Source organism: Rhincodon typus, chromosome 43, assembly GCF_021869965.1.
Source record: "Rhincodon typus isolate 14 chromosome 43, sRhiTyp1.1, whole genome shotgun sequence".
Taxonomy (NCBI): domain Eukaryota; kingdom Metazoa; phylum Chordata; class Chondrichthyes; order Orectolobiformes; family Rhincodontidae; genus Rhincodon; species Rhincodon typus.
In genome coordinates this window covers 4,495,779-4,521,563 of record NC_063374.1, presented here as the reverse complement: position 1 = coordinate 4,521,563, position 25,785 = coordinate 4,495,779, and the positions used below count along the sequence as shown (strand labels likewise).

General features: G+C 45.2%; 1 protein-coding gene across 3 annotated transcripts in view; it reads right to left on the bottom strand.

Annotated features, from left to right (window-relative positions):
- Positions 1 to 24,093, bottom strand: part of LOC109922123 (transmembrane protein 151B-like) — an 83,602-nt gene extending 59,509 nt beyond the window's left edge. Inside the window, exons 1-2 of one of the 3 annotated variants that reach the window (XM_048619783.1) lie at positions 23,990 to 24,093; positions 14,274 to 14,354 (exon numbers count right to left, since the gene is read on the bottom strand). The gene's annotated coding sequence lies outside the window, so the exon portion shown is untranslated. Of the gene's footprint in view, positions 1 to 7,341; positions 7,495 to 14,273; positions 14,357 to 23,989 lie in introns of those variants that run through there. The other 2 variants (XR_007266054.1, XR_007266053.1) reach the window with 2 other exon arrangements.
- Between the last annotated feature and the right edge of the window lie 1,692 nt (positions 24,094 to 25,785).

The window sequence follows — 25,785 nt, the reverse complement described above, 5'->3', positions numbered from 1 at the left end:
TGGAGGGAAGATGGTTGGGATTAGGGCACTGCACTGAGGAACTCCTGCAGAGATATCCTGGAGCTGAGATGACTGACCTCCAACAACCACGACTATCTTCCTACATGCCAGGTATGACTCCAACCAGCAGAGAGTTTGCCCCCTGATAACCATTGATTCCAGTTTTCCTAGGGCTCCTTGATGTTATGCTCACCTCACCTCAGGAATTCATAGAATCCCTCACAGTGTGGAAGCAGGCCATTCAACTCATCAAGTCCACACCACCCCGCTGAAGAGCATCTCACCCAGACCCACCCCATCCCTGTAACCCTGGATTTCCCATGGCTAATCCACCTAGCCTGCCAGCCATGAACACTATGGGGTAATGTAGCATGGCCAATCCACCAAACCTGCACATCTTTGGATTGTGGGAGGAAGCCAGAGCACCCGCGGAAACCCACACGGACACAGGGAGAATATGCAAACTCCACACAGACTGTTGCCTGAGGGTGGAATCGAACCCAGGTCCCTGGTGCCGTGAGGCAGCAGTGCTAACCCCCACTGAGCCACTTTGCTGCCCACAACTCAGCTCTTTTGTCTATGTGCTTGTAATGCGGTCAGGTGCTAACGATACTCAGCAGAACCCAAACTGGACATCACTCAGTAGATTATTTTTGGCTCAGTGCTGCTTGATCATACCTTCCACCTTCCAAAAAATGAGACTTTACTGATCACTGATGATGTTGGATTTGTCCTTTTTTGTTTCTGGACAGGATAATAACCTGAGCAATTTTCCACCTCGTCAGGCGGGAGGCTGCGCTGGTAAGAAACATGCCCGATATTTATCAAGAGTTCTATCCCGCCCTCAACCCCACTCCCCTGACTATCCCATCCACAAACACAATTTCTTTGCCTTCTTTGAGTGTAGATATGTGTCTGCAAACCAGGGGTACTTTTCTAGTTTCATTCCACTGAGTCAACGTGAAAAGCCATCGGAGTTAACGTTAACATTTTGTTTTAATAAATCACGTGAGTGATGGTGAGCCATCTGTGTACATGTGAGTGCTGTTCTGAGTCGAGACTGATCTGGCTGAGCGACTACAGATGTGTCACAGGGGAGGGTTCCTGGAAATTGCAGTACCTGACAGTTTGGCAGCCACATCCTCCTACCGCTGTGGGGAAGCGAAGAGTGGCACATTCCCTCCAAACATGAGCAATCATATTCGACTCAGTACCAGGGAATGGTTTTTCCCTTTGTAGACCAGGCTGCTGACTGAGTCACATCAACTTTTCTTTCTTATCAGTTGGCACTTATTGTCCATGCATCACCACCTCTCCTGCAAACCCTACAGGCTTCTCTCCTGGGGTCACAGCACAGGGGGCAAGTCAACGTGCAATTAGACTAGGGGAGGCACCATGACACCACCCCAATCTTGCCCTCGATGCGTCGAATATGCTTTCTTAGCAACAGCAACTAGATGAAGATGGAGGGGTAGCTGACCTGAATGGTGATAAATTCTGAAACTGAAAGGAATCACAGCTCCAGACATAGGGAAAGGCTGTTGTGAGATGGCATGGAGACTTTTGGGCGATTGAAATTTTAATTAATTAATCTACTTATGTATAAATGTAACAAGGAAATGCAGCAATTAAACAACTTTGCAAAAGAAGATACAAATAATTTGCCAGGAATGCTAGGGAAGTAAGAGTCTTTGAAGGAGGAGGAATTGAGGGAGATTAGGGTTAGTGAAGTGCTGGAAAAATGAATGGTTCTGAAAGTGGACAAACTCCCACGGCCTGATAATCTACATCCCAGGGTGCTAAAAGAGATGGGCCATGGAAACAATGGGTGGTTTGGTTATCATCTTCCGAAATTCTGTAGATTCTGGAACAGTCGCGGTAGGTTGGAGGGTATCAAATGTAACCCCCTCCCCCTGACATTGTCAAAAATGGAGGGAAGAGGAAACGGGGAATTATAGACCGAACATAGAGAAAATGGTGGAGCCTGTTATAAAGGATGCAATAACAGGACACTTGGAAAATAACAAACTACACAAGGTTGATTTTATGAAAGGGAAATCATGTTTGACAAACCTGCTGGAGCTTTTTGAGGAAATAACTGGTTGAATAGATGTGTGGAAGCCCCAGGATGTGGTGTATTTGGATTAGCTTTTGATAAAGTCCCACATAAGAGGTTGGTATGCAAAATCAAAGCATATGGGATTGGTGATAATAAACTGGCATGGATTGAGAACTGGTTAGCAGACTGGAAACAGTGCAGGAATAAATGGAGTGGAAGGCAGTGGGGTACACTAGGGATCCGTGCTTGGGCCCCAGCTATTCACAATATACATCAATGGGTGGCATGGTGGCTCAGTGGTTACAGCCTCACAGCACCAGGGACCCGGGTTAGGTGACTGTCTGTGTAGGAGTTTGCACGTTCTCCCCACGTCTGTGTGGGTTTCCTCTGGGTGCTCCGGTTTTCTCCTCCAGTCCGAAGACATGCATGTTAGGGGGGATTGGCCGTGCTAAATTGCCCCATAGCGTCCAGGGATATGCAGGTTAGGGTGGATTGGCTGTGCTAAATTGCCCATAGTGTCCAGGGATGTGCAGGATAGAGTGGATTGGCCGTGGGAAATGCAGGGTTACAGGAATAGGGTAGGGGTGGTGAGTCTAGGTGGGATGCTCTTCGGAGAGTTGGTGTGGACTGGATGGGTCGAATGGCCTGCTTCCACACTGTAGGGATTCTATGATCATTTGGACAAGGGAATCAAATGTAATGCAGCAAACATGTTATTAAGCAGCAACTATGGGACCAGGAGTGTGCCAGTTGATCAAATATGTTGTAATAATCAAGAGGTTTGCATAACTGCAGTAAACCCTCACCATAGAGTCAATACGGCATGGAATCAGACCCTTTGGTCCAACCAGTTCATGCTGAACATAATCCTGAACATAATCATGCTGAACAAACTAAACTAAGTCCCACCTGCCTGCTCCTAGCCCATATCCCTCCAACAACGGCAGAAGTTGCTGGAAAAGCTCAGCAGGTCTAGCAGCATTCATGAAGAAAAAAATCAGAGTTAACGTTTCGGGTCCGGTGACCCTTCCTCAGAACTCCAAACCTGTCCTATTCATATATCCATCCAAATGTATTTTAAATGTTGTAATTGTACCTGCATCCACCACTTCCTCAGGAAGTTCACTTCACACGTGAACCACCCTATGTGTAAAAAAATTTGCCTCATGTCTTTTTAAATCTCTCTCCTCTCACCTTAAAAATGTGCCCTGTAGTCTTGAAATTCCCCATCTTAGGGAATGGACACCTACCATCAACTCTATCTACACCTCTCATTATTTTATAAACTTCTATTGGGTCACCTCTCAACCTCCTATGCTCCAGTAAAAAAGTCCCAGCCTCTCCAGCCTTTCTTTATAACTCCAATCTTCCGTACCTGGCAACATCCTGGTAATTCTCTTCTGAACCCTCTCCAGCTTGATAATATCCTTCCTATAACTGGGCAACGAGAACTGGACACAGAATTCCAGAAGAGGCCTGACCAATGTCCTGTACAACTTCAACATAACGTCCCAACTCCTACACTTAAAGGACTGAGCAATGAAGGCAAGTGTGCCAAATGCCTTTTTAACCACCCTGTCTATGTGTGACACAAACTTTAAAGAATTATGTACCTGCACCCGTAGGTCCCACTATTCTACAACACTTCCCAAGACCCTACCATTAATTATATGATCCTTACCCTTGTTTGTTGACCAAGCGAAACTTCACAGCGTCCCTCAAAAAATCTATGTAAAAACATCAACACACCTCCTAAAATCAATGTAAAACTACACGGTAAGTAACAGAAATGTAATGCAGGAGGCATACACACCAGTGTTATACTAAATACTCAGACATCGCAGTAGATTGCAGTCTTTGAGGTATTTTATTTTCGCCAGTGTATCAAGAATGTGGTTAATAAGGTACTGGTTAAAACAAAGTTTGCTGACAACACCAAACTTGGTTGGACTGTGAGTGGCTGACAAGGATGTAAAGTGTCTTAAAGGTGATTTTGACAAGTTGGGTGAGTTGGCAAAGGCATGGCAGATGCAGTAAAACAGAAATAAATGTGAAGAAGCGTCCAGACCCGGAACATCAGCTTTCCTGCTCCTCCGATGCTGCCTGGCCTGCTGTGTTCATCCAGCTCTACACCTTGTTATCTCAGACTCCAGCATCGGCAGTTCCTACTATCTCCATAAATGTGAAGTCGTCCATTTCAATGGGGAAAAAGAAGAGTGGAGGATTTCACTTAAATGGTGATAGTTGGGAATATGACATACAGAGGGACCTGAGCATCCTCGTACACCAGTCATTGAAAGCAGGAAAGTGCAGCAAGCAGTTGGCCTTCACTGCAAGAGGTTTTGAGTACGGGAACAAGGAAGTCTTACTGCAGTTGTAGAGGGCCTTGGTGGGACCACACCTGGAGCAGTGTGGACAGTTTCACTCTCCTTACCTAAGAATATACTTAGAGGAAGTGCAGTGAAGGTTCACCAGACTGACTCCTAAAATGGTAGGTTTGATATATGGACAGAAGGGATTTAGGGCTGTTGCTTCTGGTGGTGGGGTTTGGGATTGGTGAGCAAAAGGTTCTTCCCAAAAGAATTATTCGTACCACAGAGGATAGCAATGCTGGCAGGTGATCAGACTAACATGTGGATGGCACAAGAATTTGGAAAAGGCCATTCGCACATTCAATTCAATGATCTGATTGTGCCTCTAACTCCACTTCCCAACTTGCTATCGATCATCAAGAATTTATCTGCCTTGGCCTTAAAAATATTCAATGGCCTCACCTCCACCACTCTCAGATGGGGGAAAAGACTCCCAGAGGCTCACAACCCTCTGAGAGAAAGAAGTACCTCATCTTAAATGGGCGATCCCTTCTTTCTAAACCATGTCTCCACGTTCTAGGTTTGCCCACAAGAGACACTCCCTTCAACATCCACACTGTCAAAACCCTCTCAGGATCTCATATGTGTCAATAATGATCACCTCTCGCTCTTGTGGAGTGCAGTGGATACAGGCTCAGTCTGTCCAATCTTTCATCATAAGGCAATCCCTCCATCTCAGGTATCGGACAGGCTTCGGATGTACTTACTTATTTATTGGTGAGTGCATTGAGTTTCGGAGTTGGGAGGACATGTTGAGGCTGTACAGGACATTGGTTAGGCCACTTTTGGAATACCGCGTTCAATTCTGGTCTCCCTGCTATTGAAAGGATGTTGTGAAACTTGAAAGGGTTCAGAAAAGGTTTACAAGCATGTTGCCAGGGTTGGAGGGTTTGAGCTATAGGGAGAGGCTGAAATAGGCTGGGGCTATTTTCCCTGGAGCGTCGGAGGCTAAGGGATTACCTTATAGAGATTTATAAAGTCATGAAGGGCATGGATAGGGTGAATAGCCAAGGTTTCTTTTTCCAAGGGGAGGGGAGTCCAAAACTAATTTAAGGTGAGAGGGAAAAGATTTAAAAAGGACCTGAAGGGTAACTTTTTCACACAGAGGACAGTGTATGTATGGAACAAGCTGCCAGAGGAAGTGGTGAAGGCTGGTAGAATTACAACATTTAAATGCCATCTGAATGAGTATATGAATAGTTAGGGTTTAGAAGGAAATGGGCCAAATGCTGGCAAATGGGACTAGATTTATTTAGGATATCTGGTCAGATTGAGATATCTGGTTGGCGCAGATTAGTTGGACTGAAGGGTCTGTTTCCGTGCTGTGTGACTCTATGACTCATTTGAGAGGAACCTGGATCTGCATCCTAGGCATGGGAAAGTAGGATTAGAACGGGCGGCTAGTTCTTTTACCTTCAGCCAGAGCAGGCTGAATGGCTTCTTGCTGTGCTGTAATGCTTCTATGGTTCTCCACTTCTGTTCCCTCTGACTCCAGCATCTGCAGTTCTTGCTATCTCTAAGTGGAACTGTTGGCGTGTTTGGAAGGAGAGCAGGGGAATTCTCTCCAGTGCCCAGAGGCCAATACTTGCATGTCACGGATTATTTGGTTACCATTTTCTTTCCTGTTTTTGGGAGCTTGCTGTGTGAAAACTGGTTGTCAGTTTTCCTACAACTGGGATGCTCTGCAAAAAGGCACTTCATTGGCTGTTGACTCAATGTCAGAAAATGCACTATATAGGTGGAAGTGCTTTCGGCCTTCCGAGGGCGTGAATTGGCAGGGCCTGCCTGTAGGTACCAACAGTTAATGCGGTTTGCAGTTCCAGGATGTCAGAAATATCAAGTGCTCAAGGTAGGAAATGTCAAGTGGCCAGAGGCTGTTCTAGGCATTGCAGTTCTTTGTAGACATTAGCCTCACTTCTTCTGAGTGCTGTCTGAAAACCCTGTATGAATGACTCACCAGTTACATGAATATTCCCTGGGGTAACAGAGGGAACTGCAGACACAAGCAGAGTAAAACCACAATCAACGCAGTGACAGGACTTCAGGATTTGCATGTTAAGGCCTGCCTGCTACACTTCCCCGAAATGTTACTTAACACCAGAGATAGGCAGTTACTGCAATACCAAGGTTGCTCAGTTACAGTCCTGTCGAAATCTCCCTTCCTGCTGTGAAGGCTAATCTCTCTGGCCACTTCACCAACTTCGCGACCATCCCAAACTCCTACCCACCCCTGTAAATAACCCCAGTCTCTACCTCAGCTCCTCTGAACGGCCTAGACGCTTGTCTATGCCTTTGATACCTTGAGATGGACAGCTCAAGTCAGGCCTCTCTATTATTGGCCTGATCAAACCTGAGTTTGTCCAAGACTATGGTGCCCCCTCCCCACCACACCTCCACACCAAGTCTGTACTCACCAACATACTCTGTATCAAGGCTCCCCCAGCATAGGCACCTCAATTTTCAAATTCTCATCCTTACGATGGAATGACATCATCACAGAATCCCTTACAGTGTGGAAGCAGGCCACTCAGCCCAACAAGTCCACACCGAGCCTCCGTAGATCATCCGACCCAGACCCACCCTCCTACCCTATCCCCGTAACTCTGCATTTCCCACGGCTAGCCCACCCTAACCTGCACATCTTTGGATTGTGGGAGGAAACCAGAGCACCCAGAGGAAACCCACGCAGGCACGAGGAGAACGTGCAGACCCCTAAAGGTGGAATCGAACCTGGGTCCCTGGCTCTGTGAGGCAGCAGTGCTAACCACTGAGCCACCATGTCGCATTTCTGGTTCTCAGACATTTTATGCTTTTGTGTGTTTGCCTACCCAGAACCTCTGGGAGAACAACTCTACACAGAAACGAAACCTCTTCTGAAAAAATCATGTCCAGTGTTTGCACAATGTCATTTTTTTCAATTTAATCACCTTTACTGTAGGCTTTAAATAGCTGCATAGTGTGCATGAAGTGCAGAGTAAAGAAGAAACGTGGCGTCAAATTTTCATTCTGGGTTCAGGAATGTGACACTTTGAACTTTTCCAATACCTCGCACCATGTTAGCAACTGTAATACAATGCAATTTTCAAAGTATTAGCCTGTAAAGATGCATTTTGGGAGGTTAAATATAAGAGGAAAGTGTAGAGTAAATGGGCAGACCCTGAGGAGCATTGATATACAGAGGGATCTTGGGATACAAGTCCATGGCTCCCTGAAAGTGGCAACACATGTGGATAGGGTGCCATAGAAGGCATATGGCATGCTTGACTTCATCGGTCGGGGCATTGAGTGTAACAGTTGGCAAGTCATGTTGCAGCTATACAAGACTTCAGTTAAGGCCACATTTGGGGTATTGGGGCACTTCTGGTTGCTGGGCTATAAGAAGGATATGGAAGCTTTGGAGAGGGTACAAAACACATTTACCACGATGTTGCCTGGATTGGGGGGTATTAGCTATAAGGAGAGGTTGTACAAACTTTGATTGTTTTTGCTAGAGTGTTGGAGGCTGAGGGGCAACTTGATAGAAGTATATAAAATTATGAGAGGTATAGATAGGGTGGCAAGGAACACACTTTCCTCTGGATTTGTCAGGGATCAGGCCTCAGGGATTGGCCAGTTGGGCCATGACTGTTGGTCACAGTCTAAGGATACGGTTTGGCCATTTAGACCGAGATGGGGAGAAATATTCACCCAGAGAGCGGTGAGCCTGTGGAATTCTGTCTCACAAAGTGGCTGAGGTCAAAACGTTGAATGTTTTCAAGGAGTTGGATATGGGGCTAAAGTGATCAAAGTGTATGGGGGAGAAAGTGGGAAGACGGGACTGAGTTGGATGATCAGCCATGATCCCATTGAATGGCTCCTATTTTCCCTGTTTCAGGGAATGGGGTGAATGTGAAGGGGCCATGGAGTTCTTGGCTGGAGCACTGCAGCAGGTAGTGTTGCCACAGAGTTGCAATCCCAACCTTTCAGTTCATTACCCCACAACAGGGCCTGGGGGAGGATGCTGGGAGCCACCTCACGTGGTTTGGGAATCCCTGTCCTAAGCTCTGGAGACCCCTCACCAAAATATCTCCGTCACCCTTTCATTTAGTGATCTGCAAAGACCACCATTTCAACCAAAGGTTTTTCTAAGCCTGCCCCTGTCCCGGAGCTTATCAATATTTTCCTCACTCCTCTGGGATGGAGTTTTAGGCATTATAAGGACATGCCAAAATACAAATTGTCAAGCCATTACATACAAGGATGAAGGGTGAGAGTTGAGGCGGCAGCTGGAAGCTAAGGTGAGCAACAACTTGGCTAAACAGACTACCTTAAACCTCCTGTCCATGTCCGTCTAGGCGCTGGAGGTCACAGTTCGGAAGTTGCAGTTGAACTTGGTAAGTTGTTGTGATGCATTCTGTACGTGATACACATAGAGTTGCTGCTGTGATTCAGTGGCAAAGGAAGTGGATCTTGAAGGTGGTGGCTAAGCCTTTGAGCATCTGGAGGTGAGTTACCCACCACAGAATGCACAGTCTCTAACTTTGTAACCACAGTATTGATATTACCAGTCCAGATCAGTTACTAGTCAGTGGTCACACACTCTGCAGGATGTTAGTGTGGAGTGGAATGGGAGAATTCAACACTGTGTTAGAGATGGTGATTCCCTGGCATTTGTGAGGCACAGGATGTTACTTTCTACTTGTCAGCCCAGGCCTGGATATTATCTAGGTCTTGCTGCATTCGGATGTGGACCACTTCAGAATCTTGGTGAGTCGTGAATGATAATGAACACTGCATGACGATCAGCGGACACCCCCACTTCCAATCTTGTGATGAAAGGAAGGCCATTGATACAGATGGTTGAGACTAGGCAGGGATGCCCCAGGACTGAGATGCCACACCTTTCACATCTACAGGAACACTCAACACTTTGAAAGCGTTGCTGATTGCAATGCCGGGAAACGCAGAGTTAAACTGCACATAGCAAGATCCAACGTTCAGCAATAAGGTGAACAACTGGTTAATCTTTTTGTGGGATGGTGCTGGCTGAACGAGGTACCTGACAGCTGCTTAAGATCTTGCATCATTCCGAGTTGTTGCTGGTTGCTAGTTTTGAAGTATAAATAGCTACAAGTTGTGGTTAGTCAGCATTTCGTTTAACAAAAGGATTTTGATGAGAGGTTTTAAATTACTATGGAGTTAATAGCACTTTATGGAACATCAGTGGCCCTAACTCTCTGTCCAGTTTGGCCTGCAGTTCCTGTAATAGATTGATGAATTTACTGTCAACTTCATTTCTGTCATGTTGCCTGGCCTATCTAAGATATCATTTACCATTATCTTACATTAGACAGATTGCACGCCCCCAGTCCCAACTCCTGTCGCCACTTTGTGTTTTAGTTCCACAAGACTACGGCCTACTTAAGTTTCTACACTGCTATTGCTGCTTGCAGGAGGGAATACTAACTTAAATCGCAACCCACCAGATTCAGTAAGAGTTCAGTGACTTTCACATCGTGATCACCAGTCCCATTCCTTTCCCCCTGATGGTAGGCGCTATTGACAGTTGCACTTCCTCTAGATCCACCTTCTCTTTTTCACTAAACCCATTACCGTCCGTTCTTTCCTCACACTATCATCCTTTTTCTAGGCACCAGCCTACCCCCTTGTTTTTTTTTAACTCATTCACGGAGTGACAGCATCTCTAGCAAGGCCAGCATTTATTGCCCATCCCAAATTGCCCATTACTGTGGCTCTGGAATCATATATGGGCCAGGCCAGATAATGATGGCAGTTTCATTCCCTAAAGGACATCAGTGAACCAGCGTTTTTCCCCAACAATCGCCAATGGGTTAATGGTCATCCATTAGACTCTTAATTCCAGAATTTTATTGAATTCAAATTCTGCCATCTGCCATAGTGGGATTTAAACCCAGTCCTCAGAACATTACCTGGGTCTCTGGATTAACAGTACAGCAATAATGCCACTAGGCCATCTGCCTCCCCTTGCAAAAATCAGCCTTGCTAGTTGAAATGCAGCAACGGTGAGTTGGGGGGCGTTGGTTGTGAAATAGTGGTATTCAGAGGGTAGAACATGGCACTGAGAGGGTGAAATAGATTAATAGAACTGGGAAGCGCTGGAGAAACTCAGCAGGTCTGGCTGCATCTGTGGAGAGAGAAAAACAGTTTTAAGTCCGAAATGATTTTTTCTTCTGAACTGAAGGGAATTGGAAAATGTTGGTTTTTATGCTGTTGACAAAGTGGGAAGAAGAGCGAATGGAACAGATGGTGAGGTTGGCCCAGCACAAAAGACAAAGGGAGTGCTAATGGTGGTAGAGGAGTGACATAAATGCAGAATTGGTGTAAATAGCAAGTGTTAACAGCAGCAAATATATCAGCTCTACTGAGAGCAAACTCATACAAATCAGACACTGGAAGGGAGTATGACCAAAATAGTGTGCCTTGCTCATGGTCTGAAGATGTTGAACGTGATATTGAAGGATAAGGTGTTGTTACTCTCTGTTGCACTGGGCTTCGCTGGAAAAAGGCAGCAGACCTAGGATGGAAATGTGAGCATGATAACAAGATGGTGCATTGTATTGGAAAGTGACTGGAAGGTTGACATCATACTTATGGACAGAGTGAAGGGGCTGAGCCTTGAGGGGAACCGGTGTTGAGGATTGTTGTGGAGGAGGTGCTGTTGCCTATTCTCACTGATTGTGGTCTGTGGGTCAGGAAGTCGAGGATCCAGTTGCAGAGGGTGGAGCCAAGGCCTAGCTCTGTCTTTGGTGCCAATGTTGAGGAGGCTGCCTTGTATGCAGCAGATACAACAGAAGACTCGATTGAAAAATGTACAAGTAAATCCTTGCTTCACCTGGAAGGTATGTTTTGGGCCTTAAACAGGAAAGAGAAAAGAGGTGACAGGACAAATGCCACACTTTCTGCAATTTACATAGCAAGGTACCAGGGATGGGGCGATGGGGAGTGAAGAAATGAAATGCTGCATGTATGGATGAAGGGCTGCACTCATCATTGGCAGTCCCTCGCAAACGAGGACGACTCTCTTCCACTCTCGGGGTGAGTCTGTCGTTGGCTGTACAGGGTTCTGTACCGGCTGTGTTACACTTGGGGCAGGTGATTGCGGGGAGTGCTGGGTGGGGCATTGGTGTGGCAGTGCGTTCCTTTCACTGTTTTCACCTGGCTTCCACTAACAGGCAAGATACTGCACTGGCAAGTGAGATGCTGTGTGTTATATGTTAACAGCCTGAGTGATTCTGAGTGGTGAGTGACACTAGAATGATGCCTTAAGACCGACATATCCTGTCAGTGTACTCTCTACAGGGTTTAAGGTGGAATTGGTGAGAAATCTGGCAGGTGACCTAGTCCCATGTGCTTCCATTGCTAGCATTAGGGGAGCAGGGCAGAGATGGGCTGGACCGTGGGATGCTGTAATGCATCTGCCTATTTACAATAGGAGCCAGAAAACAATCAATGTAGCAGGCAGCTTGGGCCTTCAAAGCTGTAACCCCATCAAAAGAGGCACCAGAGCACAGGGAAATGGTGGTGTATTTGTAATGTTACTGAAATAGCAATGCGGAGAACTAGCCTAAAGCTCTGAGCTCACATAAACCTACAAATTAGGAGCAGGATATGCCCCTGGAGCTACCTCTGCCATTCAGTAAAATCAGGGCTGATCCAACTACTCTGTGAATCTTAGCTACTCCCGATAATCTTTCACTTCCCTGTTTCTCGCAAATTAGTCCACCTCTGCCAGGGTCCAAACCCCACCAAGGCAGCTACAGAAGTTTAAATTCAGCTGTTAGATCTGGAATGTATAGCTAGTTTTGGTGACCATGTAACTCGCTCATATCCTTCGGGGAAGGAAAATTGGCCATCCTTACCCACCCTGGCCTACATGTGACTCCAGATGTACAGCAATGTTGACCCAGCTTGGTGGTGTCGTCCTAGGTTGCACTGTGCAGGTTGAAAGCAGCAAGTCTGTGGTAAGCTGCCAACTTGCGCCATACCAAAGTCTTTTTTTTTAATCTATTCATAGGATATAGGCGTCACTGTCCATTCCCGACTGCCAGGTGGGCAGTTGACAGTCAACCACATTGCTGTGGGTCTGGAGTCACGTATACACCAGATTGGGTAAGGATGGCAGATTCCTTGCCTAAAGGACATTTGTGAACCAAATATTTTTTTCTGACAATTGATTCATGGTCATCATTAGATCCTTAATTCTAGATTTTCACTAAATTCACATTCCACCATTTGCTGTGGTGGGATTTGAACTCAGCTCCCCAGAGCATTACCAGGGTCTTTTGTTTAACAGTTTTGTGATTTTACCGCTAGGCCATTGCCTCGCCATCTGCCAGCCAGCGGATACCTCCCTGTTGCCTCTTCCCCAGCCCCACACTGTGCCACAGCCCTGCCTATTTCTGTACCCAGTGGAAACTTTACACTCTCTGGGCGTACTGCATGAGCCACATCATACAGCCAGGAAGCAGGAAGCAGGAAGCAGACGGGTTGAAGGAGCTTCAGGGACAGGTGACAGGAAGTCTGCTCCGCACCTGAAACCACAACAGGCAAGCTGAAAGGTTACAGTCAGACCGACATGACGGAGAATTACGCACAATGTATTGGAGCCAAACAGGTCAAACTGCTCCGTGCTGGTGTTTCTGCAACTGCAACAGCTTCTTTTCATCTCACTCCATCAATATATTCTGTTCCTTTCTCCCCCGTGTGCTGACCCAGCTCCCCACTTAAATGCAACTACTCTGTTCACCTCCGCCACTCCCTGTGGTAACAGGTCCCATATTCCCACTACTCTCTGGCTTTCCTGAAATCCTACTGCCTCATCTTCATGGGCAAAATACTGCAGGCACTGGAAATCTAAAACAAACACAGAGAATGCTGGAGAAACTCAGCAGGTCTGACAGCATCTGTGGAGGGAGAAACAGAGTTAATGTTTTAAGTCCGGTGACCCTTCTTCAGAACTGTTTCTCTCTCCACAGATGCTGCCAGACCTGTTGCGTTTCTCCAGCATTCTCTGTATTTATTTTATATTCATGGGCCTCTAGTTGATGTGGTCTCATTCCCAAATGGCAACAACAAGGTTCAAGAAGCTCGACACCATCCAGGACAAAGCAGCCCCCGCTTGACTGGCACCACATCCACAAACATTCACTCCCTCTGCCACCAATGCTCAGTAGCAGCAGTGTGTACCATTTACAAGATACACTGCAGAAATTCACCAAAGATTATAGGCAACATCTTCCAAACCCCATGACCACTTCCACGGGGGAGGACAAGGGCAACAGATACAAGGGAACACCACCCCCTGCAGGTTCCCCTTCTATTCTTTTATGCTAAAAGTAAAGTTACTTCTACATTTTCCTCATCAAACACTCCCAGGACAGCGACAGCACAGAGTTAGATACAGAGTAAAGCTCCTTCTATTCTTTTATGCTGAAAGTAAAGTTACTTCTACATTTTCCTCATCAAACACTCACAGGACAACAACAGCACGGGTTTAGTTAAAATTATGCAGCTTGTCAATAAATCAGTGACAATCCTAAAATATAACTCAGCTCTTTTGGTAATGTCTATGAAACCCGATCGCATTTTTAGCAACAGGATCGAATTCAGTCAGGAATAGAGAGAAAAGGGAAATGAAGTCGGGTTCAAAAACTTTCATATTAATTGTGTCATATCGTAAGAGTACAGAAATTTGTCAACCCCTGAAAAGGAAATGGCAGATCATCATTTCAGGTCAAGACCCTTCCTTCAGCTGAGGCCGTGAGTCAGACCAAATCATCAAAAGGTTACACTATGACAGGAGATGACAGATTGCTACTAACCAAAAGTTTGGAGAACTCTGATAAGTCCCACTGCCATCTATGGTTTCCTTCTGGAACCGAGGAGCAAGAGACATGGCACATCTGCACAGATTGGAAGAGTAAAAGACCATAAGGAATAGAACAGAAAGTAGGCCATTCAGCCCTCAAAGCCAGCTCTGCCATTCAAATAGATCATGGTTGATCTTCTACCTCAATAACATATTTCCACACTACAGACATGTAACCAAGAAACAAGAGCATGCTCCGTCATTCAATAAGAGCATGGCTAATCTGATTTTAACCTCAACTCTTACATTTCTGCATACCCTTGGTAATCTTTCATCCCGTTGGTAATCAAAAATCAATCTACCTCTGCCTTTAAAATATTTAAAGAATCTGCATTCACTGCCTTTTGAGGAAGGAAATTTCAAAAACCTACAACCCTCTAAGAGAAATAAATTTTCCTCATCTATGTCTTAAATGGCTGACCCCTTAATTTTTGAATTTCATCTGGACCTTACGGAGGTTTATCAAATCATGAGGGATGTACTTAAAGTGAAGAGCAAAGATCTTTTCCCTAGAATAGGGGAGTTCAAAACAAGGGGTCATATGTTTAGGTGAAAGGTGAAAGATTTAAAAGGGGCCTGATGGGCAACTTTTTCATATAAAAGGTAGTTCATAATTGGAATGAACTGCCAGAGGGAGTGGTAGATGCGGGTACAGTTACATTTATAAGACATTTGGACAGGCACATGGATAGAAACGGTTTAGAGGGAAATGAGCCAAATGCAGGTAAGTGGGACCAATTTAGTTTGGGAAACTTGGTCAGCGTGGATGAGTTAGACTGAAGGGTCTGTTTTTGTGCTGTCTGAATCTATGACTCTAGTTCTAGATTCTCCCACCAGAGGAAAATAGTTTCCACATCCTGGTCAAGTCTCTTCAGTATCTTATATGTTTCAATTTAGTCACCTCTGACTCTTCTAAGAGGATACAGGCCTACCCTGTTCCATTTGTCCTCGTAAGGTAATCCACTTATTCCAGGTATTGGTCTAGTCAACCTTCGCTGAACTGCTTCCACGCATAAACATCCTTTTAGAAGTACGGTGATCAATAGTGTGCACAGTACTCCAGATGTGGGTCTCACCTATGCCCTGTGTAACTGAACTATAATCTCCCTACTCTTGCTTTCAATTCGCCTCACAGTGAAACATGACACAATATTAGCTTTCCGGATTACTTTCCTGCGTTCCAACCTTCTATGACTCATGTGTTAGAATACCCTGATCCCTCTGCATCTCAGAACACTGCAACCTCCCATCATTTAGGCAATATGTTTTTTTTATTCTTTCTGCCAAAATGGTCAATTTTATACTTTCCCACATTATACTCCATTTGGCAGATCTCTGACTACTCAGTCAATCTACATTCCTTTGTAGACTCCTTATGTTCTCTCCACAACTCACTTTCCTACCTTTGTGTCATCAGGAAATTTACCAACCATGCCTTTGGTCTCTTCATCCAAATCATTTACATAAATTGTAATTCCTATGGCATACCACTTGTGAAATCCTGCCAGCCTGAAAAAGACCTGTTTATTCCTATTTCTTGTTCACAGGCAAACTTCTGTTCATGCTAATAAGCTACTCCCTACACCATGAGCTTTTATTTTGGCAATAACCTTTGATGTGGCACTTTATCAAATGTCTTCTGGAAATTGAAGTACAATACATCCACTGGTTTCCCTTTATCTAGAGCACAAGTTACTTCAAAGAAGTCCAACAAATTAGTTAAGCATGATTTCCCTTTTACAAACAATGCTGGCTCCACCTTTGATTACTTTGAACTTATCTAAATTAATCATTACAACATCTTTAATAATAGCTTCTAGCATTTTCCTTACAGTGGATGTTAAATTAACTGATATCTTCTGTTTCTGCTTCCCTTCCTTTTTGAATAAAGCAGTTATATTCACTATTTTCCAATCTAAAGAGAACCTTCCGTCCTAAAGCAATCTAATGAGTTTTGGAAAATTAAAACCAACTCATCAACTATCTCACTGGTAGCTTCATTTTTAAGACTTTAGGATGAAATCTATCAGGACTGGGGACTTGTTTACTGCAGTTCCAACAATTTACACAGAACCACTTCCTTGGGTAACTGTAATTTTCCTGAGTTCCTCCCTCCCTTTCAATTCTTGATTTACAGTCATTTCTAGGATGTTACTTGCATCCTCTCTAGGATCGACACAAAATTTCTGTTCAATTCATCTGCCAACTCTTTATATCCTCCATTACTGATTAACACTATGCCCATTTGTCTTCACCTCCTCAGAAGCTGGAGGTCTATTGGCCTCAGTGTTGTACATATTCAACGACTTGAGCATCTACAGTTTTCTGAGATACAGAATCCCAAAGATTCACCACCTTCAGAGTGAAGAAATCTCTCCTCATTTTACTCCTAAATGGCTGGTTCCATATCCTGACACTATCTCCTCCAGCCAAGAAAACATCCTCCAAACCTCTATCCTGCATGTGGCACCTTTTATCCATCTAAACTTTAGGGAATATGGACCTTGTCTACATAACATCTCTGCACATGACAATCCCACCATTCCAGGGATTGGTCCAGGGAACTTTTGTTGTACTCCATCTAAAGGAAGCATATCCTGCCAAACATATAAAGATCATAACTGTATGTGGTTTTCCAGGTGTGGTCCCAGTCAGGCTCCAAACAATTGTACTAAGACTTTTAATCTCCTTTGCAAGGTTTGTCAAACTGCGCGCAAGCATCTCAGGGAGCCCAGGTTGCTGTGGTAACATGCATTTTTACGTGCATGTTGCTGTCTGGAGCTATGGGTTGTGATGTGGGTGCTCCAACTTTTTTTCCATCATGTGGCTGACCAGGAATTGTTCCTGCTCTTACCACCTCCTCTTGGGGTGCGCTGGAAGGATTTGCAGGCTTATGTTCAACTTGTTTGGCCGTGTTTTGAACACGTCCATGGTGGCCTGGGGTTGGCTGGAACCCAGACCTTCTGGTTCGGACGAAGGGATGGTACCCTCCTCTGCCACAAGATCTCCCATCCACATAATTAATCTATTGGAAGGACAATTTGAGGAGTGAGTAAGGCATGAGGAATTCTTCATTTGGTGTTTAGACTGCAGAGTAAGCAAGTTATGTTAATCCTTCAAAAATTGCTGGATGGCCCTCAGCTGGTGTCCAATTCTGAGACCATGTACTTCTGGAAGGATGTCAAGGCTTTGGAGAGGGTGCAGGGATCTAACAGAATGATTCCAGGGATGAGAGGGACCTCAGGAGTGACTGGAGAGGCTGGGAAAATAGCTGGATAAATACTTGACAAAAGATTTCATGTGCAGGACCAAAGAGATAGAGTAAAAGAGTAGGACTAATTTCACAGGGCCGGATGGCCTCATTCTGTGCTCTATGAATCACAGCTGTCACAAGCCCAGAAGATGCTGAATGAGCAGCACTCTCCCTATCTGGGCGAGCCCTGGTTTGCATGCTGAAAGCTGCATGCAGACTTTGCAGACGGGCGGGACTGTCCCTGTGAGGAACAGAGTTGGAGGTATCCTCAAAGGCCAATCACCACAGGGCAAGAAGCAAAGAATCAGCAGAATTAATTTCGTGGCAGTTTTACTCCGACCATCCGAAAGAAAATCCGCCAGCAAAGTGCAGGAGATAATTTTTAAGCAGCAAGACATGTTGTTCACAAATTAACCACTCAAATGAATCCTTTAATGGGGGTTAGACCTCTCATTTGCATGTTTGAAAGGCTGAACATTAGCAATGTGTTAATTCACATGAAAGGAGCAGTTAAACTTTTAACTAAATAGAGTCATACAGCACAGAAACCGACCCTTCATTCCAATTCATTCATGCCAATCAGGTTTCGTAAACTGAACTAGTCCCAGCTGCCTGTGTTTGGCCCATATTCCTCTAAACCTTTCCTACTCATGCACCCATTCAAATGTCTTTTCAATGATATAACCGTACTCACTTCTACTAGCTCCTCTGGCAGTTCATTCCATATACACACCACCCTCTGTGCGAAAAAAGTTGCTCCTCGGGTTCCTTTGAAATCTTTAGCCCCTTTCACCTTAAATCTATGCCCGCTAGTTTTGGACTCCCCTATCCTAGGGAAAAGACCTTAGCTATTCACCTTATCTGTGTCTCTCATGATTTTATAAACCTTAGCGATGGGTCCAAATCAGATAATAGGATGGTAGGTTGATGGCCCCAATGCAAAATTCATGAAGCAGTTGAATTGGACAGCTTTGTTTCACTAAGACCAATTTTTTATTCTCAGATTTTTTGAAAACTTTAAGTTCTCTAAGTGTCTACAGTGACATTTGCGCTCACATTGCCTGCATCATTGGTCCAGTGACAGTCCTGCTGCATGAGTACACCCTATAATGATCTCCTTTTATAGGTTCCTGCCACTGGAATCTCACCTAGTGAGTGTGACTGGTGAGAGGGTGTAATCACAGCATGACACGTTTACTTCAGTTTCCATTAAAGATGAGCTTACCCACTGCTCAGTAAGAGACTAGACCGTGAAAGGCTACTGCACCACAGGAACCAACACAGTTGAGAGAACTCCTTTTCTGAGTTAATCCCTGAACAGGCAGACACACATTTATTGGCAGGGAGGTTGGACAACGATCAGGAGTGACTCGTATTTCCATCCCCCTATCCCAGGGAGGTACTGAGGCCAAGTGTATCCTCCACTTCCTGTCACTAAGGTCAGCTAGTCCCAGGGTGGACCTGGGATCAGTACAGAACCAGAATGAGCTTTCTCTTCATGGGGCAAAGAATTTTAAAAGTGACACACACACACACAAAAGACTGCTGCACTAGATTACAGGTTCTTGCCAAAACCTGATGGGTTCTTGTTGAAAATCTTCTACATGAAAGTCTTTTCAACCTCAAATCCATCTCTAGCTGGGAGGCAAATGACAAAGGGGCTCTGCAATATAGCCCAGTGGGGAGCTACACATTATTGCTCATTGAGATCCCAGACAGAGATCAGGGGATAGGGTGGGGGAGGTGGAGGAGGAGGATATCAATCAGAACGAAAACGAGGGAAAGTTTATTCTGTGGGCGCGCTGAGGTTCGAATGTGTGTCAAACCCATTGTCAGTCAGTCAGAAAAAAAATCCCTTGAAAGAGCAAACTTCTACCAGAAAATTCTGAGAATTTGCTTTCTGGTTTCTCTTTGTGATCATCTTCCTGTTGTCTCTCACTCTCTATCTCTCTCTCTCTTTTGTTCACTGTCTTTTTCTTGGGCCCTGAGTTACATCTACCTCCTCGAATGGTCTCCTATCCTCTTGACTCCCTATGACTCCATCTACACTTCCCACTGCCTCAGGAAGGCAGCGAACATCAACAAAGACCCCTCCTATCCTGGTTATAATCGCTTCCATCAGGCAGAAGATACAAAAGCTTAAACACATGTACCAACAGGTTCAAGAACAGCTTCTTCCCCACTGTTATTAGACTTCTGAATGGACCTCTGAAATTTCAAATCTAATGTTGATCTTGTTTTTTGTGCAATTTTGTGTAACTTTGTATGCCTCGTTCTATCACCCTATGACCTTTGTATGGTGCTATCTGCCTGTACTGCACACAAAACAAAATTTTTCACTGTACGTAGGTACGTGCGACAATAATAAATCAAATCAAATTTTCCAACATGTATATGCTACTTCCAGCAGGATCCTAGTTGACTTACTTCCCTGACCGAGGATAGTGATGGCCAAGCTGCTACCACGCTACCTGGACAAAGCTAAGCCAGTCATGGCCAGGGTTGGAGCCTGATTCTTGCCTGCTGCATGCCAGGGATGGTTTAATAATTCCACACTGGCTGATATTGCAGAATGGAGCATGTGGAAGGACAGAGAGAGAAAGGTGGAGAAATTTAAGCAGGGAATTCCAGAACTCTGAGCCCAGACAGCTGCAGGCCTGGCCACGAATGGTGGAGGAATGGCAATTAGGGGACACTCAACAGGCCAAAAATTAGATGAACACAAAGATCTCAGAAGGCTGTGGGGCTGGAGGGGATTAATCCCTGAACAGGCAGACACACATTTATTGGTAGGGAGATGGGGGTTGGACAATGATCAGGAGTGGCTTGTATTTCTATCCCCGTATCCCAGGGAGGTACTGAGGCCAAGTGTATCCTCCACTTCACATTACTAAGGTCAGCTAGTCCTAGGGTGGACCTGGGATCAGTGCAGTACCAGATTGAGCATTTGCTTCATGGGGCAAGAGAGCTGAAAGACCAAGTAGGAAGTTAGAAATGAGGACAAGACCCTTAAAATCATGTCTATCCTTAACTGAGAGCGAGGACAGGGATGATGGGTGAACAGGAGTTGATATAAGGAAAGTCACAGATAGTTGAATGCTGAACGACTTCAAGTTTATGAAGTATAGTATATGGGAGGTCTCTGGGTCTCTTGATTCATTAAATAAGTGACAAACCTATATTTACTACTTCTAATCTGCCACATGTAGGAACATCTCCTCTACATCTACCTGGCTGAACCCCTTCATAATTTTAAAGGCCTCCATCAGACTACTAAATCATGATTTGTCCCCGTTCTTGATGCATCTCTATCAGGCTTACAGCAACCAGATTCAGTTGCTCTGGCCCCTTTGTTCTCAACTTTTTCTGTCAGTAGTTTTAAAGAACTGTGAGTGGGTGTGCATTGACCACATTGATTCTAGGTAGATAGGGTGAACTCTGTGGTCACTCGGCTCAGCATTTACCGGAATATCCTAAGTGCGAGAGAGGAAGCCGTACAAATCACCGGTACTGATCCTTCCTCAATCTGTTAAAACAGCAGCTGGAAGTGACAGTCAGGTGAATGTGGGTCAGAATTATAAAGTCCCCTGTTCGCATACCATGGTTCATGTAGAGAAAATAAAAATGATGCAGATTGGAAGAAAAACCTGCCATTCTGTCACCCATTCATAAACTTGGGATGTCCCAAAGCAGTTTACAGCCAATGAAGAACTTTTGAAGTGCAGTCACTCTGGTAATGTAGGAAACAGGGCAGCCAATCTGCACGTGACAAGCACCCACAAGCAGAACTGTGATGGTTTCCGGATCATCTGTTTTGAGTGATGTTAGTTGAAGGATATCTGTAGGCCCCAAGACACCAGGGAGAACCCCTCTACTCCTTTTTTGAAACAGAAGCAGATGATGTTACCTCTGGATATCTCAAACTCTCTGACACCTCCTCCTACTGTCCCCTCGGTCATGCCCCACCTTTGATCACCAAGCCATCATCTCCCAGGCCATCAATAACCTCATCACCTCCCACCCACAGCATCCAACCTGATAGTTCCCCAACCCCACACCGCCTGTTTCTATCTCCTTCCCAAAATTCATAAACCCGACTGCACTTGTTGACACATTGTCTCTGCCTGCTCCTCCTACCTTGACTCCATTCTTTCCCCTTTGGTCTAGGGACTCCCTACCTACATTTGTGACACAACACACGCCCTCCAACTTTTCCAAAACTTTCAATTCCCCAGCTCCCAACACCTCATCTTCACTATGGATGCTCAGTCCTTGTACACCTGTATCACCATAAGGATGGCCTAGAAGCTCTTCACTTCTTCTCCCATTGGCCCAACCAGTCCCCCTCCACTGACCCTCTCATTCACTTGGCAGAACTGGTCCTCACCCTCAACAATTTTTCCTTTCATTCCTCCCACTTCCTACAAATCAAAGGGGTGGCCACGGGCACCTGCATGAGCCTGAGCTATGCCTGCGTCTTTGTAGGATTCATGGAACAGTCCCTCTTCCACAACTACACCGGTACTATCCCTCACCTCTTTCTCCACTATATTGATGACTGCATTGGTGCTGCCTCGTGCTCCCGTGAGGAGCTCGCACTGTTCATCAACTTCACTAAAACCTTCCACCCTGCCCTCAAATTCACCTGGACCATTTCTGACACCTCCCTCTCCTTCCTAGACCTCTCTGGAAAACAACTCACCACTCACATCCATTTCAAACCCAGTGACTCCCACAATTACCTCGTCTACACCTTGCCTCATCCACCCTCCTGCAAAAATGCTATCCCATACTCTCAATTCCTCCACCTCTGCCGCATCTGCTCCCAGGATGAGGTGTTCTACTCCAGGACATCCCAGATATCCTCCTACTTTAGAGACTGTAGTTTTCCTTCCTCTGTAATTAAGGATGCCCTCAACCGCATCTTCCCCATTTCCTACACTTTTGCCCTCAATCGCCTCCCCCCAACAACAAGTATAGAGTCCCTCTAGTCCTCACATACCACCCCACCAACCTCCGTATTAAACGCATCATCCTCCAACATTTCTGCCACTTACAATCAGACCCCACCACCAGAAAGATATTTCCTTCCCCATCCCTTGTCCACTTTCCGCAGGGACTGTTCAGTTTGCAACTCCATCAGCTCCACAAGAGGTACAATACCTGCCCCTACACCTCCCTACTCACCTCCATCCAAGGCCCCAAACAATCCTTCCACATCTGGCAGAGATTCACCTGAACCTCGTTCAACCTGATTTATTGCATCCATTGCTCCCGATGTGGTCTCTGCTATACTGGGGAGACCAAACGCAGACTCAGGGACCATTTCGCAGAGCATCTGTGTTCTGCCTGCATCAACCAACCTAACCTTCTGGTTGCCATCTATTTTAATTCCCCCTCCCACTCCCCTGGCCATCCTTGGCCTCCTCCACTGTCAGAGTGAGGCCAAACGTAAACTAGAGGAACACCACCTGACATTTCACCTTGGGAGCTTACAGCCCAAGGCCCTGAATATTGACTTCACCAGCTTCAAAATCCCTCCACCCCCAGCCATATCCCATGGCCCATCTCCCTGACTTGACCTAACCTCTCCATCTTCCTACTTAGCTATCCGCTTCACTCTTCCCACTGACCAATCACAATAACCTCCTACCTGCTTTCACCTATCACCATTCCACCTACCTTTCCCCAGCCTCAACCCCCTCCTTCTATTTACTTCTGGGTTATCATCCCTCTAGCCAGATCTGATGAAGGGTTTCAGCCCAAAACATTGACCTTCCTGCTCCTCTGATGCTGTCTGACCTGCTGTATTTATCCAGCTCCACGTTTACTGACTCACACTGGATACAATTCACTGTGGATGTCACTCATCTTGAATTTTGGTTAAATTGGGTACTCTCAGAATCCTTACAGTGTGGAAGCAGGCCATTCGGCCTATCAAGTACACACCAACCCTCCAAGAAGCATCCCACCCCACCCACACCCCTCCCCTATTCCTGTAACCCTGCAAATTCCCATGGCTAATCCACCTAGCCTGCACATCTTTGGCTATTAGTCACTCTTCATATATTTTCACAGGATTTATCCACTCTGGGTGTACTTTACTCTAAATATAACTTATCCACACTGGTTGTGTTTAATATTGGGTATTGTTTGCAGTTGGTAATATTCACACTGGATATTACTTGCTGTAGGTGTGATTCACACAGAGCTCCATTTACACTGAGCATAATCTACCCCGGTTATCACTCATTTGTTTCATGCGTTTCACTTACAGCAGATATTATTCACTCTGGCTATTAAGTACACTGTGCATTATTCATCCTGTGTTTCAATTTCACTGGATATTATTAATCCTGTGTTAGTTACACTGGCTACCATTTACACCGGAAATGATACCAGCTGTGAATCCTTACCTGGTCTGGCCTACAATGAGGAGCTTGATTCTTAACTGCCCTCTGAAGTGGCCAATCAAGCCTCTCAGGTCAAGGGCAATTTGAGATGGACATTGAATGCTGGTCTTGCCAGCGAGGCCTGCATCCTGAGAAAAAAAAAGTTTAAAAATCCAATCTGTTTCACAAGCCTTGCAGATTTTGCCTTTTCAAATTTTTATTCAATTTCCTTCTCAAAGGTTTCTGCTGAATCTGCTCCAAATCATGACTGCTCACTTCTCTTGCCCTTTCTTGGTTTGTCAATGACCTTAAATCTGAGTCCTCGATTTATTTCACCTTCTATCATCGGAAGCAGTTTCCCACTAACTATTCTTTTCGAAAACAAATTCTTTTAATTTTGAATGTCTCTGCTCTAAGGAGAACAATCTCACCTTCTCCATGTAAGTCAAGTGCCTTATCTTTTGACATTTTAGTAAGTGTCTTCTTCGCCCTTGCCGTAACCCTAACGTGCTAATGATCATAATAAAGCCTGCGCACAGTCAGAGCTTGTTACTTAAGGTTCATAGATTCATATTGGAAGAGTTCTAATGGACTGGAAGGTAGTTAATGTAACTCCACTCTTTTAAAAAAAAAAAGGGGGCACAGAAAATGGGGTATTATAGGCTGGTTAGCCTGATATTGGTGGGTGGTGAAAATGCTGGAGTCAATAATTAAGGATGTAACAACTCAGCATTTGCAAAGCGGTGGCAGAATCAGTCCTAGTCAGCATGGATTCACTTAAGGGAAATCATGCTTCACAAATCTTTTGGAATTTTTTGAGGATGTGACCAGTAGACAATGACGAATCAGCAGATGTTGCGTACCTGGATTTTCAAAAGGCTTTTGACAAGGCTCCACGTAAGAGATTAGTAAGGATAATTAAGGCTCATGGTATCGGAAGTAATGTATTTACATGGATAGAGAACTGGTTGGCAGACAGGAAGCAGAGAGTTGGAATACATGGGTACTTCTCAGAGTGGCAGGCAGTGATGAATGGGATGCCACAGGGGTCAGTGCTGGGACATCAGCTCTTCACAATATACATAAACAGTTTGGACGAAGGAATTGAATGCCATATCTCCAAATTTGCAGATGACACTAAGCTGGGTGGCAGTGTGCTATGAGGAGGATGCTAACAGGCTGCAGGGTGACTTGGATGGGCTGACTGAGTGGGCAAATGCAACATAATGTGGGTAAATGTGAGGTTATTCACTTTGGTCACAAAATCAGGAAGGCAGATTATTATCTGAATGGTGGCAGTTTAGGAAAAGGTGAGGTACAACGAAACCTGGAACAGTTGCTGAAGGTTGGCACACAGGTGCAACAGGCGGCGAAGAAAGCTAATGGCATGCTGGCCTTCATAGCGAGAGGATTTGAGTATTGGAAATAACAATGTCTTGCTGCAGTTATACAGTGCCTTGGTGAGGCCACACCTTGAGTATTGTGTGCAGTTTTGAGGACTGTGTGCAGTTTTGGTCTCCTAGTCTGAGGAAGGACGTTCTTGCTATTGAGGGAGTCCAGCGAAGGTTCACCAGGCTGATTCCCAGGATGGCAGGACTGACATATGAGGAAAGACTGGATTGACTGGGCTTGTATTTGCTGGAATTTAGAAGAATGAAGGGGGATCTCATAGAAACACAAAATCCTGATGGGACTGGACAGGTTAGATGCGGGAAGAATGACCCTGATGTTGGAAAAGTCCAGAACAAGGGGTCACAGTCTAAGAATAAGGAGTAAGCCATTCAGGACTGAGTGGAGGAAGAATTTCTTCACTCAGAGAG